At 44.3% G+C, this 15,630-nt stretch overlaps 1 long non-coding RNA gene across 1 annotated transcript; it reads left to right on the top strand.

The window, feature by feature from the left end:
* Nucleotides 1-640: 640 nt before the first annotated feature.
* LOC137321324 (uncharacterized) lies at nucleotides 641-15,204 on the top strand. The gene is made up of 3 exons (XR_010962780.1): nucleotides 641-726; nucleotides 3,576-3,653; nucleotides 14,919-15,204. It is a non-coding gene; the product is annotated as an uncharacterized lncRNA (long non-coding RNA).
* Nucleotides 15,205-15,630: the final 426 nt, after the last annotated feature.

Below are 15,630 nucleotides of genomic sequence, written 5' to 3'. Positions count from 1 at the left end.
GCCATGAATGAATAAAACAGTTTTCACGGTTTGTTCTATTTTTGTCTATAGCTGATTCTTTTCGTTATTTGAACCAACCCTCATGTGTGCTGATATTTGAATCATAGGATCATAGCAAATTTACAGCACAGGAGGAGGCCATTTGGCCCATCGAGTCAGTGCTGGCCGAAAATGAGCCACCCAGCCTAATCCCACTTTCCAGCACTTGGTCCGTGGCCTTGTAGGTTACGGCACTTCAGGTGTACATCCAAGTACTTTTTAAATGAGTTGAGGGTTTCTGCCTCTACCACCCTTTCAGGCAGTGAGTTCTGGGTGAAAAAAATTTTCCTCAGCTCCCCTCTAATCCTTCTACCAATTACTTTAAATCTATGCCCCCTGGTTATTGACCTCTCTGCTAAGGGAAATAGATCCTTCCTATCCACTCTATCCAGGCCCCTCATAATTTTATATACCTCAATTAAATCACCCCTCAGCCTCCTCTGTTCCAAAGAGAACAACCCCAGCCTATCCAATCTTTCCTCATTGCTAAAATTCTGGCAACAACCTTGTAACATCCTTGTAAATCTCCTCAGTACCGTCTCTGGTGCAATTACATTTGAGAAGAATTTACATAATTTTTTTTATTTTCAGCTGGAAGGCTGGGGAACGAGTCTGGATGATGACATCCAATTTCCTCTGGGAACTATACCACCTTCTCTTGCAGTGATGGGCACACATAAAATAACAGTGAGTTCCGACATTTCTGATACATTTCAAAAGGTCTAGGGAGTGCATTTTATTATGCAATAGTAATATAAAATTATTTTGTCCGCTAGTTAAATTAAGGCATTAGCGCACACATTACCAATATTGCGCAGCATGATTTTAAGACACTGGAGGATTTAGAGAGAAAAACACAGGGAAGCATGAAGGAGATATGGCCTTGGGTAAATTGAGATCTACCACTGAATGCAAACGAGGAGATAAAATATCAGCATTCCAATTTATCACATCAATGAAGAAAAAGCATACAAAAGAAAGATGCATTTGTCACATTCTGCCATTTACTGGAAACTGAAGTGAATGAAAGTACGTGGGGTAGTTTCATTTCCATATCTTTACAGTTCAATACCAGAGATACAATCCGATTTAAAGCTGCAGTGTCCCGCAGCTGCCTCTTAACTACATTCCTCTCACATAATGGGCAGGAGTTAAAGAAGTTTGCCATTGCCCTTCACCCTTGACCCCTGGATGCTGGCTCTGTTGATTGGCAGGAACCTTTGGGCAGTACAGGAATACAATACCAAAATCAATCTTCCTGCAAAGAGTGAAGTAGCTTCCAAAAAATTGCAACCGACACAAGTGGGTTCTCGTGCTCCTGTTTACACCTAGGGAACATTACATTACAAGGTAACCTTGGAGTATTACGTTACATTATAGTAAAAAACCTACCTGCTCTTTAAAAAAAAAAGACCTGTCAAGCTCAGAACAAAATGATTTATTCACTGAGCTCTAGAAATTCACGGTTTGTCTTTCATCCCTTCACTGAAAGTGATTTGTGAAGCTGAACAATTGATTCTCCTCTTGAATGCTTGATTATAAGTGCCAGTATTTGTTCTCTAGTTACTTGAAATGAAGTACCAACCGTACATCTGACCCTTGGGGACCGTTGCTATGACCTGAAACATTGGGTAAATAACAACATTAGCCAATCCCAAGTGCTAGCTGAGCATCAGTATCACCTTAATGATCTTTGCCCAACATACCTCAGCCACATCAGTATGTCATGTTTTCCCATTTCCAGGCAAGCCCTCTCTTGTTGAATTAGAGACAGTTTGTACTGTACGGTTATGTCTAAAGGGACTGCCCACTGGGTGTGTGGCACAACGGTCTTCCAGTTCTGGGAGCTGGATTCAAATCTAATCTATAATGATGGGATGAACGTCTCTTCTGTCTGCTCTCTCTGTTCATGTAACATAGGACCCTTACACAGCTACGTCTTTCATTTCCTTATTTAAGACAGAGGGATTTGGCATATTTTCTCATTGTGTGAATAAAGGGTTTTTGTTTTATCTCTGTAATAACTCCTACTGATCCTCATCTGTCCATTGCTGCTACTTTACAGCAATACTCTTGCTGCACTTCAGAAATTCTTCTCCTCTCTGCCCTTTACACTATTACTATCCCAGTCTATATTAGGATAGTTGAAGTCCCCCATTATCACTACTCTATAGTTCTTGCACCTCTCTATAATTTCCCTGTCAAATTTGCTCCTCTATATCCTTCCCACTAGTTGGTGGCCTATAGAATACACCCAGTAGTGTAATGGCACCTTTATTGTCTCTTAACTCTAACCAAATAGATTCTGTCCTTGACCCCTCCAGGACATCCTCTCCAGCACTGCAATATTCTTCTTAATCAATACTGCCACCCCTCCCCCTCCTTTCTTTCCTTCCCTATCTTTCCTGAACACCTTGTATCCACGAATATTTAGTACTCAATCCTGCCCTTTTTTGAGCCAGGTCTCCGATATCGCCACAAAATCGTATTCCCATGTGGTTATTTGCGCCTGCAGCTCACCAACCTTGTTTACCACGCTTCATGTGTTTACACATATCCTACTGAAATGGTCCAGTGCGACTGACAACTGGATTTTCCTCATTGTTGTTGATCTACTACATCTACACCATGAGCTCACAACCTCTGAGATGTTAGAACGTAAACCAGTACTGGCAATTCAGTTTGAACATGTTTGAACATTGGAAGGCCATGGCTTCGATTCTCCTTCCAGTGGTGCTGTTCTGGCAGGTGGGACTTCGGCCTGCTCTTCCAACACCACTGGAACCCTGACCCAGATTCCTGGGTCGGGGTTCATTACAAATATTTAGCGGGCTCCTGGCGGGATTGCCACTACCAGGAGGGAGCTTGGCCACAAAATCCCCGCGATGCCGCAAGGGGACCACAGCTGCATGATTAGAAGAGGTGGCTGGTTACTTAAAGGAGCAGAAGCAGAAAGGGAAGATCAGCAGCCAAGTAAGCATTGGCAGAGATTGAGGCCAAGTAAGTGAAGGCCAGAATGGAGGGAGAAGAGGCAGCTACAAGGCCCTCTCCCTTGGTGGGGGACCTCAAGGCCGTTCTCGCCACCTTCCTCGGGCCTGGTTATTTACAGACCAATAGAGGTCCTAATGGATATTTTCCAGAATTCTTCACAGCTTCATACAAATGGCCTGGTTCATGGATCAGTGGGCCAGTAAAACTGGGCCTTTTCCACTGCAAGTAATGTTTTTTCTTCAGCAGTATGGTGACAATGTCAATGGGGGTTAGCCGACCCTGCCCATTAGGAAACTGACGTGATCAGATCGGCCGCCCGTTTTACACCCAGCCTGATTTTACTTTCCGTGGAGGTGATGGGTCTGGTTCAAATTACCCCCCATTATTTTAACTTGGTCTGTTCAGCACTGTTTGAATTATAGACATTTAACATTTAAATAATGAATCTCCCCTGGGGGGAAAAGTAAGAGAGAAACACGTTAAGTCTGCATGCATATTATTCAAATGTGTTTTTCTTTTCAATTTTCTCCCCTTTTTTCCTGAAGGTGCTGAACCTTGCTCGGACCCAGCTCCATGGGTGCTGACACACTTTGAAATCTCACTCAGCTGGCCATTCTGCACATGTGAGTCTGGACACTGCATATTGGCAGCTATATGACCGTGGACACTGCAGCTGTGCCTGGTGCTGTTCTTACTTGACATCCACACTTTCCAGCCAGGTCACTATTATAAGAATCAAGAGTTGGAGCCCTATATGAGTTTTGCCCCTCAGTAATGCATGGATTCTGAGCCAATTCTAGCACCCCAACTGGATCAGTTAGCTCAGCATAGACTGGGAGTCGAACCTGGGACCTACCTGGCTTGCATAGTTGAGTACTAAATTGAATAATGTATTTACCCACTGAACCATCAGCAGGGCTCAGAAACTTTCTTTCTAGTGTTGATGATTGCTGTGTTACAAAGAATATCATCATTAGGACTCCTTTAAAAAATCAACTACAAATAATTTTAAATTTAACTCTGACATCCTTTTAGTCTTTTTCTGTTGGTATTTTAAATATTTTTGGTCAAACGTTCAGCTCTAATGAAATGTTGAGTTACTGAGCCAAGGATTACGATGCTGCATTTACTGATTTCTGCTAAGCCAGTTTCCCTGATGATGCCAATGGTAAAACTTCTTGTAGTTGGTGGTGGGACACTTCCCATTAGTCTGAGCTGGAAATGAAGCTTGGTTTTCGAGGTGGAAAGAAAGTGTGCTGTTCAACCATCCAAAAGTTTTGATTTTGAAAAGTAATAAGGTTGGTGAAATAGGAAGAAGATGATTAAAGACTTTCAACTAATAGATGCAGAAGCATTAATACATCCCTGGTCGTTCTATATTGCTGCACAAGGACTAACTTTCTGTTCAAGATGTGAATTTCAAAAATGCACAAGAGAATAGTGAGTGGAAGCCATGCCATGGAAAATGGAATCTATTTTCCCCCACTCTTTCTACTCATTGGTAGTATTAGGTGTAGCCCTACTGTAGACATCCATGTCTCATATCAAGCATTCCATATGCCTTTTTAACCACTTATCTACCTGTCCTGCTACCTTCAGGGATCTGTGGACATGCACTCCAAGGTCCCTTTGTTCCTCTACACCTCCCAGTATCCTCCCATTTATTGTGTATTCCCTTGCCTTTTTTGCCCTCCACAAATGCATTACCTCACACTTCTCTGGATTGAATTTCATTTGCCACTTTTCTGCCCACCTGACCAGTCCATTGATATCTTCCTGCAGTTTACAGCTTTCCTCCTCACTATCAACTACATGGCCAATTTTTGTATCTTCTGCAAATTTCTTGATCAAGCCCCCCATACTCAAGTCCAAATCATTAATATTTACCACAAAAACCAAGGGACGTAGTACTGAGCCTTGCAGAACCCCACTGGAAACAGTCTTCCAGTTGCAAAAACACCCGTCAACCATTACCCTTTGCTTCCTGCCACTGAGCCAATTTTGGATCCAACTAGCTGCTTTCCCTTGGATCCCATGGGCTTTTACTTTTTTGGCCAGTCTGCCAAAAGCCTTGCTAAAATCCATGTACACTACATCAAACATGTTACCCTCATCGACCCTCCTTGTTACCTCCTTAAAAAATTCAATCAAGTTAGTCAGACACAACTTTCCCTTAACAAATCCATGCTGACTGTCCTTGATTAATCCGTGCCTTTCGAAGCAACGATTTATCCTGTCCCTCAGAATTGATTCCAATAATTTGCCCACCACGAGATTAGACTGACTGGCATGTAATTACTTGATCTATCTCTTTCTCCCTTTTTAAACAACGTTAGCAGTCCTCCAATCCTCCGGCACCACGCCTGTATCCAGTAAGGATTGGAAAATGATGATCAGAGCCTCTGCTATTTCCTCCTTTGCTTCTCTTAACAGCCTGGTGATTTATCTACTTTCAAAGATGCTAAACCCCTTAATACTTCCTCTCTGACTATGTTTATCCCATCCAATATTTCACATTCTTCCTCCTTAACTACAATCTCTGCATCGTCCCCCTCTTTTCTGAAGACAGACGCAAAGTATTCATTAAGAACCACACCCACATCTTCCACCTCCACACATAGGTTACCTTTTTGGTCTCTAATAGGCCCTACTCTTTCCTTAGTTATTCTCTTGCTCTTTATGTATTTATAAAACATCTTTGGGTTTTCCTTAATTTTACTTGCCAGTATTTTTTCATGCCCTCTCTTTGCTTTCCTAATTTCCTTTAATAGCCGAGGCATAGAATATAAGAGCAGGGAGGTAATGTTAGAACTATATAAAATATTGGTTAGGCCACAGCTTGAGTACAGTTCTGGTCACCACATTACAGGAAAGATGTGATTGCACTAGAGAGTGTACAGAGGAGATTTACGAGGATGTTGCCAGGACTGGAGAATTTTAGCTATAAGGAAAGATTGGATAGGCTGGGGTTGTTTTCTTTGGAACAAAGGAGGCCGAGGGGAGATTTAATTGAGGTGTATAAAATTATGACGGGACTAGATAGAGTGGATAGGGAGGACCTAATTTCCTTAGCAGAGGGGTCAGTGACCAGGGGGCATAGATTTAAAGTAATTGGTAGAAGGATTAGAGGGGAGCTGAGGAGAATTATTTTCACCCAGAGGACGGTGGGGGTCTGGAACTCACTGCCTGAAAGGGTGGTAGAGGCAGAAACATTCAACTCATTTAAAAAGTACCTGGATGTGCACTTGAAGTGCTGTAACCTACAGGGCTACGGACCAAGAGCTGGAGAGTGGGATTAAGCTGGATAGCTCTTTTTCGGCCGGCACGGACATGATGGGCTGAAAGGCCTCCTTTTGTGCCGTAACTTTCTTCGATTCTATGATTCTATGATCATCCCTGTAGCTTCTCTGCATAAGACAGTTCAATTAGTTCCAGGGAATCATTAGTTCTGTGCTGCGGAGATTTATTTACCAGGATCTGAATGGACAGATGATTTAATTTGCAATACTTTTCATCGTGAGATTTCACAACGAATTCCATCAGTCCGAGCTGTATTCAAACTCAAATCCTATAGGTCAAAGGTTGGCTTTCTACTCACTGAGACATCTGGTCCCAAAAGTTGTTTTTCTTAATATGGAGCGAAATGATGTTGAATTTGAAACAAAAATACAATAGTTGTTGAAGAAAAATTGAGTTTCTGCCCTATTCCTCGCAACTTGCGTTTGTTTCTGTTATGAGAACCCAGATGTGTGAATGTCCGCCAGACAGAAAGAGGACTCACTAGGTTCGATTTTCACTACCTTCCCTTGGCGTTAATGGGATGGCAACAGCCTCAAAATGGGGTCAGTAGCCTTACTGCCACGATAACACCAACTACGCGGCCAGCTCCATTTTGAAAGGGGCCTACTGCCAGGTGTTCAAAACACCTGCCTGTTCCAATAACAACAACTTGCATTTATATTGCACCTTTAATGGAATAAAAACATCCCAAGGCGCTTCACAGGAGCGCTATTAAACAAAATTTGACACCGAGCCACGAAAAGAGATAGGAGGACAGGTGACCCAAAATTTTGGTCAAAGAGGTAAGTTTTAAGGAGGGTCTTAAAGGAGGAGAGAGAGGTAGAGAGGCAGAGAGGTTTGGGGAGGGAATTCCAGACCTCGGGGCCTAGGCAGCTGAAGGCATGGCCGCCAATGGTGGAGTGATGAAAATCGGGGATGCGCAAGGGGTCAGAATTGGAGGAGCTCAGAGATCTTGGAGTGTAGGGCTGGAGGAGGTTACAGAGATAAGGAGGGGTGAGGCCATGGAGGGATTTGGAAACAAGGATGAGAATTTTTAAATTGAGGTGTTGCCTGACTGCGAGCCAATGTAGGTCAGCGAGCACAGGGGTGATGGGGGAATGGGAGTTGGTGCGATTTGGGGTACGGGCAACAGAATTTTGGATGAGCTTAAGTGACACTCTCATCAAAATGCCAATGCAAAGTATATCTGGTGGACGAGGAAAACTTCACACTACATATCCATGCTCGAATAGTGATTACATTTCAAATGAAATCTACCAATTCATTCCTCCATATAGGATCCTCTCAAATGCAAAGTGCTAAAACCTAATGTCAGAGACACTGTTTTTCAGCCATCTCTAGTAATGCTGGTACTGCATCGCCTCATGTTGAAAAAGGTCCCAGGTTTGACCCCTGGCTTGTGTTGAATTGATGGATCTCAGTCAGGTGGCAGGATGTGTCTGCAGTTCACAGCTGGGGTCGAGAGGGGCAAAACCAGCTGGTCTCCCTCTCCCAATCACTATCTTACATTACAACAGTGACTACACTTCAAAAAGTACTTCATTGGCTGTGGAACACTTTGGGACGTTCTGAGATTGTGAAAAGCACTCTGTAAATGCAAGTTCTTTCTTTCTGGATAGGAGGGGAGACAATTCAAAGGGAAAAGGAATGTGATCATTAGAGGTAAAAATAGAGGGTATACTTACTGTGAGAACTAAAACTCACAGTAAAGGACTAACTGGAAGAATAATGAGTAAATCAGGCAGCAACATCTCACCCACAATGCTGTGTCTTGTAGGTTTTAAGGGTAATAGTGGAAAGTGACTAAGTTAGGATAACTTGATATGAGCAGAAGTTATCATTGGGTAAATGAAGTTAGCCTGTGTCCACACAGCTTTCTGTACTCAGCACGAATTTCTGCTGGCACAGCAACAGTCTTCCTTGAGTATTCAGGCTGGGTGAGATAAGACAAGAAATCAGTTGTCCCGCTGACTATGAAGATTTATAGTTAATCATAATACAAGATAAAATCAAGAATGAATAATAGAATAGATCAGATTTTACATACGATTTTACAACTATAAGAGCTAACATAATTAACACAAAGGAAAGCGAGCTATAGATAAGTAGAATTTGATCGTGAAATGGATAAAGTCAGACAATTGAAGTGCTGTCCTGGGAAACAGGCTCCAGCTGTGGCCTAATGAAAGTACTGAACGGAGAAACCTTGACGAGATAAAGGACAAGGCCGATTTTCTGTATTACAGAACCAGTCAAAACCGGACTCTACCATTTTTCAATCAAAGACAATAGCATATGGTGCAGTGATCACATCATATCCTGTGACCAAAAGTAGGTATGTTATAGAAGGAGGGATAAAGGTTGGTGGGGCGTTAAATTGGGCCGTGTAGCGCCCGTTGTTTCGGCGCTACACGGCCTCTCCGACATCCAAGATGGCGTCTTGGATGTGTATGCGTGTTTCCAGCGTGACGTGCGTCGGAGGCCATCTTGATATAGGAGATGGCACAGGTGCAGATAACGAATGCTGGAATCATGTAAAGTAGGGAGAAAATGGCTTCAATCAGTGTGCAACGCTGATTTAAAGTGATAGACACCATTTTGGGACTTAGCGCTCAACTCAACGCACAGTCTCAACCCTGACCCTGACCATCTGAATGTGTCTTAGAGTGCCTGGAGGACCCCCCACCAGCGTTATATAAAGGGACCAAGCAAGATTTACAGGTTAGTGGCTGGATTATTGCTTCTGGCTGCTGAGACATTTGTAACTGTTTTTGGAGGTCTCCTAGACTTGAATGCTAGGACGCGGGGACATTGCCTAACATTTAGAGCCAGGACATACAGGAGTGAAGTTAGGAAATGCTTCTACACGCAAAGGGTGGGAGACGTTTGGAACGCTCTTCTGCAGACGGCAGTTGATGCTAGCTCACTTGTGAATGTTAAATCTGAGATTGATAGATTTCTGTGAACCAAGGGTGTTAAGGTATCTGGGGCTAAGATGGGTATATGGAGTTAGGTCACAGGTCCACCATGATCTCATTGAATGGTGGAACAGGCTCGAGGGGCTAAATGCCACTGCCACTTGCTGCCTCCTGATATGCACCACCTTCTCCTGCAAGAAAGCGGGACGTGTGTCTGGGTGATGTGCCTGTCATGGTTGAAAAGCTAGTGTGTGTGGCCTGTGAGTTGTGGGTGGGCGGCTTGAAACAGTGGAAATGTGAGAGGAAGCATCTGATTGGAAGAGTTGAGTACTTATGGAAAGAGTTTGTTGGTATGTGGGTGATGGGGGTGTAGTGTGTGGTGCAGTTGGTCGGAGACACCACCTGACAGTTGACCTATCTCACCTTGACCACTCATGTCAAAGCATTGAACTTCTTCCTGCACTGCATCCATGTCCATGATCCTGTGCGCCTGGCATTGACTTCGTCCCCGCTGCCTCCCACTGCCTTTTGGATATATGTCTGGAGGGCCTCTTGCAACCCCCCCCACCCCTGCAGATATAGGATGTCCCTCCTTCTTTCCACCTCTTGCACCCAAGGCCTTTAGTGCATCAGCAGAGAACCTTGGTGCACTCACTCTCGCAGGCCTGGTACCAACTCAGATCGGCAGATTGGTGAGGTCTGGTGTGCAGATTGGAGGATGTGGGATTTAGTAGTGCGCAACCTTTATTCAATGTTTTAACATAACTCATCAGTGTGTAAACATAGGGATGGGACCTGCATCTGTGTTTTATGTGTGCGATGTCTGATCTCTGCTCAGACTCCTTGCAGACAGTAGAATGTTATTTTCAGCAAATAACGGTACCAGCTACCTTCAAGAGATTTCTAAGAAGCATCCTCCCTTAGTATACCTATGCCCAAAAAAGGCCCTTATCCAATTTTTCCCTCATGTATTCTAGTGGACTGGGGTCAGCTGGACCTGAAGACACCTGAAGACGTCATGGGGGAATAAAATTGGACAAGGGCCGTTTTTGGGTGCGGGTAGCGTGTCTATTATAATGAGGTGATAACAGAATACTTGGAGGGCGTTAACGGGATTGGACAAAGTCAGCATGGGTTTATGAAAGGGAAATCATGCTTAATAAATCTACTGGAGTTTTTTGAGGATGTAACTAGTAGAATAGATAGGGGAGAACCAGTGGATGTGATGTACTTGGATTTTCAGAAGGCTTTCGATAAGGTCCCACACAAGAGGTTAGTGTGCAAAATTAAAGCACATGGGATGGGGGGAATATACTGGCATGGATTGAGAATTGGTTAACAGACAGGAAAGAGAGAGTAGGAATAAACGGGTCTTTTTCCGGGTGGCAGGCAGTGACTAGTGGGGTACCGCAGGGATCAGTGCTTGGGCTCCAGCTATTCACAATATATATCAATGATTTGGATGAGGGAACAGAATGTAACATTTCCATGTTAGCAGACGACACAAAGCCTGGGTGGAATGTGAGCTGTGAGGAGGATGCAAAGAGGCTCCAATGTGATTTAGACAAGTTGGATGAGTGGGCAAGAACATGGCAGATGCAGTATAACATGGATAAATGTGAGGTTATCCACTTTGGTTGTAAAAACAGAAAGACAGATTATTATCTGAATGGTGATAGATTGGGAAAAGGGGAGGTGCAATGAGACCTGGGTGTCCTTGTACACCAGTCGCTGAAAGCGAGCATTCAGGTGCAGCAAGCAGTTAGGAAGGCGAATGGTATGTTGGCGTTCATTGCAAGAGGATTTGAGTACAGGAACAGGGATGTCTTACTGCAGTTATACAGGGCCTTGGTGAGACCACATTTGGAGTATTGTGTGCAGTTTTGGTCTCCTTATCTGAGGAAGGATGTCCTTGCCATGGAGGGAGTGGAACGAAGGTTTACCAGACTGATTCCTGGGATGGCAGGACTGACGTATGAGGAGAGATTGGGTCGACTAGGCCTATATTCACTAGAGTTTAGAAGAATGAGAGGTGATCTCATCGAAACATATAAAATTCTAACAGGACGAGACAGACTAGATGCAGGGAGGATGTTCCCGATGGCTGGGGAGTTCAGAACCAGGGGTCACAGTCTCAGGATTCGGGGTATGCTCAGAGGGTGGTGAACCTGTGGAATTTTCTACCACAGAAGGCAGTGGAGGCCAAGTCATTAGATGTATTCAAGAAGGAGATAGATATATTTCTCAATGCTGAAGGGATCAAGGGATATGGGGAAAAAGCAGGAACAGGGTACTGAGCTAGACGATCAGCCATGATCATTTTGAATGGCGGAGCAAGCCCGAAGGGCCGAATGGCCTACTCTTGCTCCTATTTTCTATGTTTCTATGACCCCTGCGCAGGCAGGATGCGAGTTTCGGCCGGCCTAAGGACTTACCTGCAATCAGAGTTCCCATTCCAGGCCTTGCACGTAGAATCAATGCATTTTGCACTTTCCACCAACAGGGGGAGCCCAATCTCTTAAAGGGAGGATGTTTCTTGGAAACCTCTGAAAGTAGCTGGTACCTGTTATTTGCTGAAAATAACATTCTACTGTCTGCACGGAGTCTGAACGGAGATCAGACATTGCACAAGTAAAACACAGATGCAGGTCCCATTCCTATGTTTGCACACTGATGAGTTATGTTAAAACATTGAATAAAGGTTGCGCACTACTAAATCCCACATCCTCCAATCTGCTGATCCGAGTCGGTACCAGGCCTGTGAGAGTGCATGCACCAAAGCTCTCTGCTGATGCATTAGAGACCTTGGTGCAAGAGGTGGACAAAAGGAGGGACATCCTATATCCGCAGTGGGGAGTGGGGGGAGATGGGGGTAAGAGGCCCTCCAGACATATATCCAAAAGGCAGTGGGAGGCAGCGGGGGACGAAGTCAATGCCAGGCGCACATCATCATGAACATGGATGCAGTGCAGGAAGAAGTTCAATGCTTTGACATGAGTGGTCAAGGTGAGTGAGGTCAACTGTCAAGTGGCGTCTCCGACCAACCACACCACACACTACACCCCCATCACCCACATACCAACAAACTCTATCCATCAGTACTCAACTCTTCCAATCAGATGCTTCCTCTCACCCTTACACATTACCACTGTTGCAAGCCGCCTACCCACAACTCACAGGCCACATACACTGGCAGCTATTCAACCCTGACAGGCACATCACCCAGGCACATGTCCCACTTTCTTAGAGTCATAGAGTCATAGAGTTATACAGCACGGATAGAGGCGCTTCGGCCCATCGTGTCCGCGCCGGCCATCAAGCCCAGTCTAATCTAATCCCATATTCCAGCATTTGGTCCGTAGCCTTGTATGCTATGGCATTTCAAGTGCTCATCCAAATGCTTCTTGAATGTTGTGAGGGTTCCTGCCTCCACAACCCTCTCAGGCAGTGAGTTCCAGACTCCAACCACCCTCTGGGTGAAAAAGTTCTTTCTCAAATCCCCTCTAAACCTCCGCCTTTTACGTTGAATCTATGCCCCCTTGTTATAGAACCCTCAACGAAGGGAAAAAGCTCCTTAGTATCCATCCTATCTATGCCCCTCATAATTTTGTACACCTCAATCATGTCCCCCCTCAGCCTCCTCTGCTCCAAGGAAAACAAACCCAATCTTCCCAGTCTCTCATCATAGCTGAAGCGCTCCAGCCCTGGTAACATCCTGGTGAATCTCCTCTGCACCCTCTCCAAAGCGATCACATCCTTCCTGTAGTGCAGCGACCAGAACTGCACACAGTACTCCAGCTGTGGCCTAACCAGTGTTTTATACAGCTCCATCATAACCTCCTTGCTCTTATATTCTATGCCTCGGCTAATAAAGGCAAGTATCCCATATGCCTTCTTTACCACCTTATCTACCTGTTCCGCCGCCTTCAGGGATCTGTGAACTTGCACACCAAGATCCCTCTGACCCTCTGTCTTGCCTAGGGTCTTCCCATTCATTGTGTATTCCCTTGCCTTGTTAGTCCCTCCAAAGTGCATCACCTCGCACTTTTCCGGGTTAAATTCCATTTGCCACTGTTCCGCCCATCTGACCAACCCATCTATATCGTCCTGCAGACTGAGGCTATCCTCCTCGCTATTTACCACCCTACCAATCTTTGTATCATCAGCGAACTTACTGATCATACCTTTTACATTCATATCCAAGTTGTTAATGTAGACCACAAACAGCAAGGGCCCCAGCACAGATCCCTGTGGTACCCCACTGGCCACAGGCTTCCTACTCTCTTGCAGGAGTAGGTGGCACATATCAGGAGGCAGCAAATGGCAGTGGCATTTAGCCCATCGAGCCTGTTCCACCATTCAATGAGATCATGGTGGACCTGTGACCTAACTCCATATACCCGCCTTAGCCCCATATCCCTTATTACCCTTGGTCACAGAAATCTATCAATCTCAGATTTAGAATTCACAATTGAGCTAGCATCAACTGCTGTCTGCAGAAGAGCGTTCCAAACGTCTCCCACCCTTTGCGTGTAGAAGCATTTCCTAACTTCACTCCAGCATGTCCTGTCTCTAAATTCTAGGCTATGTCCCTTAGTCCTAGTATTCAAGTCTAGGAGACCTCCAGAAATAGTTACAAATGTCTCAGCAGCCAGAACCAATAATCCAGCCACTAACCTGTAAATCCTGCATGGTCCCTTTAAATAGCGCTGATCGGGGGTGGGGGGTCCTCCAGGCACTCTAAGACACGTTCAGATAGTCGGGGTTAAGACTGTGCATTGAGTTGAGTGTTAAGTCCCAAAATGGTGTCTATCACTTTAAATCAGTGTTGTACACTGATTGAAGTCATTTTCTCCCTACTTTACATGATTCCAGCGTTCATTATCTGCGCCTGCGTTAACTCCTATACCAAGATGGCGTCCAGAGCATATCACGCTGGAAACGTGCGATCGCATCCAAGACTCCGTGGATGTCGGAGAGGCCGAAACAACAGGCGCTACACTGCCCAATTTAACGCCCCCTGAGTTCAAACTCATGGGGGGTGATTTTAAACCCAGGAACGGGTGGGTTGGGGGCGGGTGGGAGTTGAAAATAGTTTTTTTTTGGGTCGCAACCACAAAATTTTCAGACTTTGCATTCCCAGTGGGAAGCCTGTACTTTTACGTGCCGACGTTAAACCCAGAAATAAAGCCGGGTTGCGGTCGCGACCCAATAAAATCAACTATTTTCAACTCCCACCCGCCCCCAACCCACCCGTTCTTGGGGTTTAAAATCACCCCCATGGTGTCCGAGGTTCCATCCAACTGCATGTAAATAGTGCAGACGCTTATCACTATGCTTGATGTATCAATATAAGATAAAGTAGAGGACAGAAAATCTGCTAACCTTATATTTCTTAATAAAGTATTAAAGTTGCTGACACTAGACTTGTGGACCTATTAATTAATAAGATTAGCCAGAGTGTCTATAATCTGACATGTCAATACAACTGTTAACATTGTGCGTGATAGAAAATGCCTCGTTAATAGCTGTAAATATTTGCAGTTACTATTTACATAGCTGCTTCAAGTAGCAATTTCCTGAAAAGAAAAAGAAAATGAGAAATATGTAAAGTAATTTTTGAAAATTCTTTTCTCTTATTGCTTGGGATGCTCCTTCTGTTATTTGCAGGACCCTGATTTATTGATGTCATTTTGCATTTGTCCCTCACACATTTGTCTTCAGTCCAGCTATGAATCTTCCTCAAGCACTTTCCTGTGTTTCAAAACTTCAATAAGATACAAGGGAGGAGAAACTGGATCTGAAATTAAACAGAAAATGCTGGAAGTCCACAGCAGGTCAGTCGGCAATTGAAAGAGAAAGAAAGCTTGACACTGCCAATATAAGAAGAGTCAGTGTGCTCCAGGTAGTGATTTGCTGTGTAAAATGTTTCAATGATTGGTTGTCATCTTCCAAAATTCTATAGATCATGGAACAGTTCCTGCAGATCAGAGGGTGACAAATGTAACCCCACTATTTAAAAAAGGAGGGAGAGAGAAAACAGGGAACTACAGACCGGTTAGCCTAACATCAGTAGTAGGGAAAATGCTAGAGTCTAGTATAAAGGATGTGATAACAGGACACTTGGAAAATATCAACGGGATTAGACAAAGTCAACATGGATTTATGAAAGGGAAATCATGTTTGACAAACCTACTGGAGTTTTTTGAGGATGTAACTGGTAGAATAGATAAGGGAGAACCAGTGGAAGTGGTGTATTTGGATTTTCAGAAGGCATTTGATAAAGTCCCACATAAGAGGTTAGTGTGCAAAATTAAAGCACATGGGATTGGGGGGAATATACTGGCATGGATTGAAAATTGGTTCACAGTTAAGAAACAGA

The sequence above is a fragment of the Heptranchias perlo genome, chromosome 5, assembly GCF_035084215.1.
Source record: "Heptranchias perlo isolate sHepPer1 chromosome 5, sHepPer1.hap1, whole genome shotgun sequence".
Taxonomy (NCBI): Eukaryota; Metazoa; Chordata; class Chondrichthyes; order Hexanchiformes; family Hexanchidae; genus Heptranchias; species Heptranchias perlo.
Note: the sequence above shows the minus strand (reverse complement) of the source record. Positions and strands in the feature narration are given on the sequence as shown.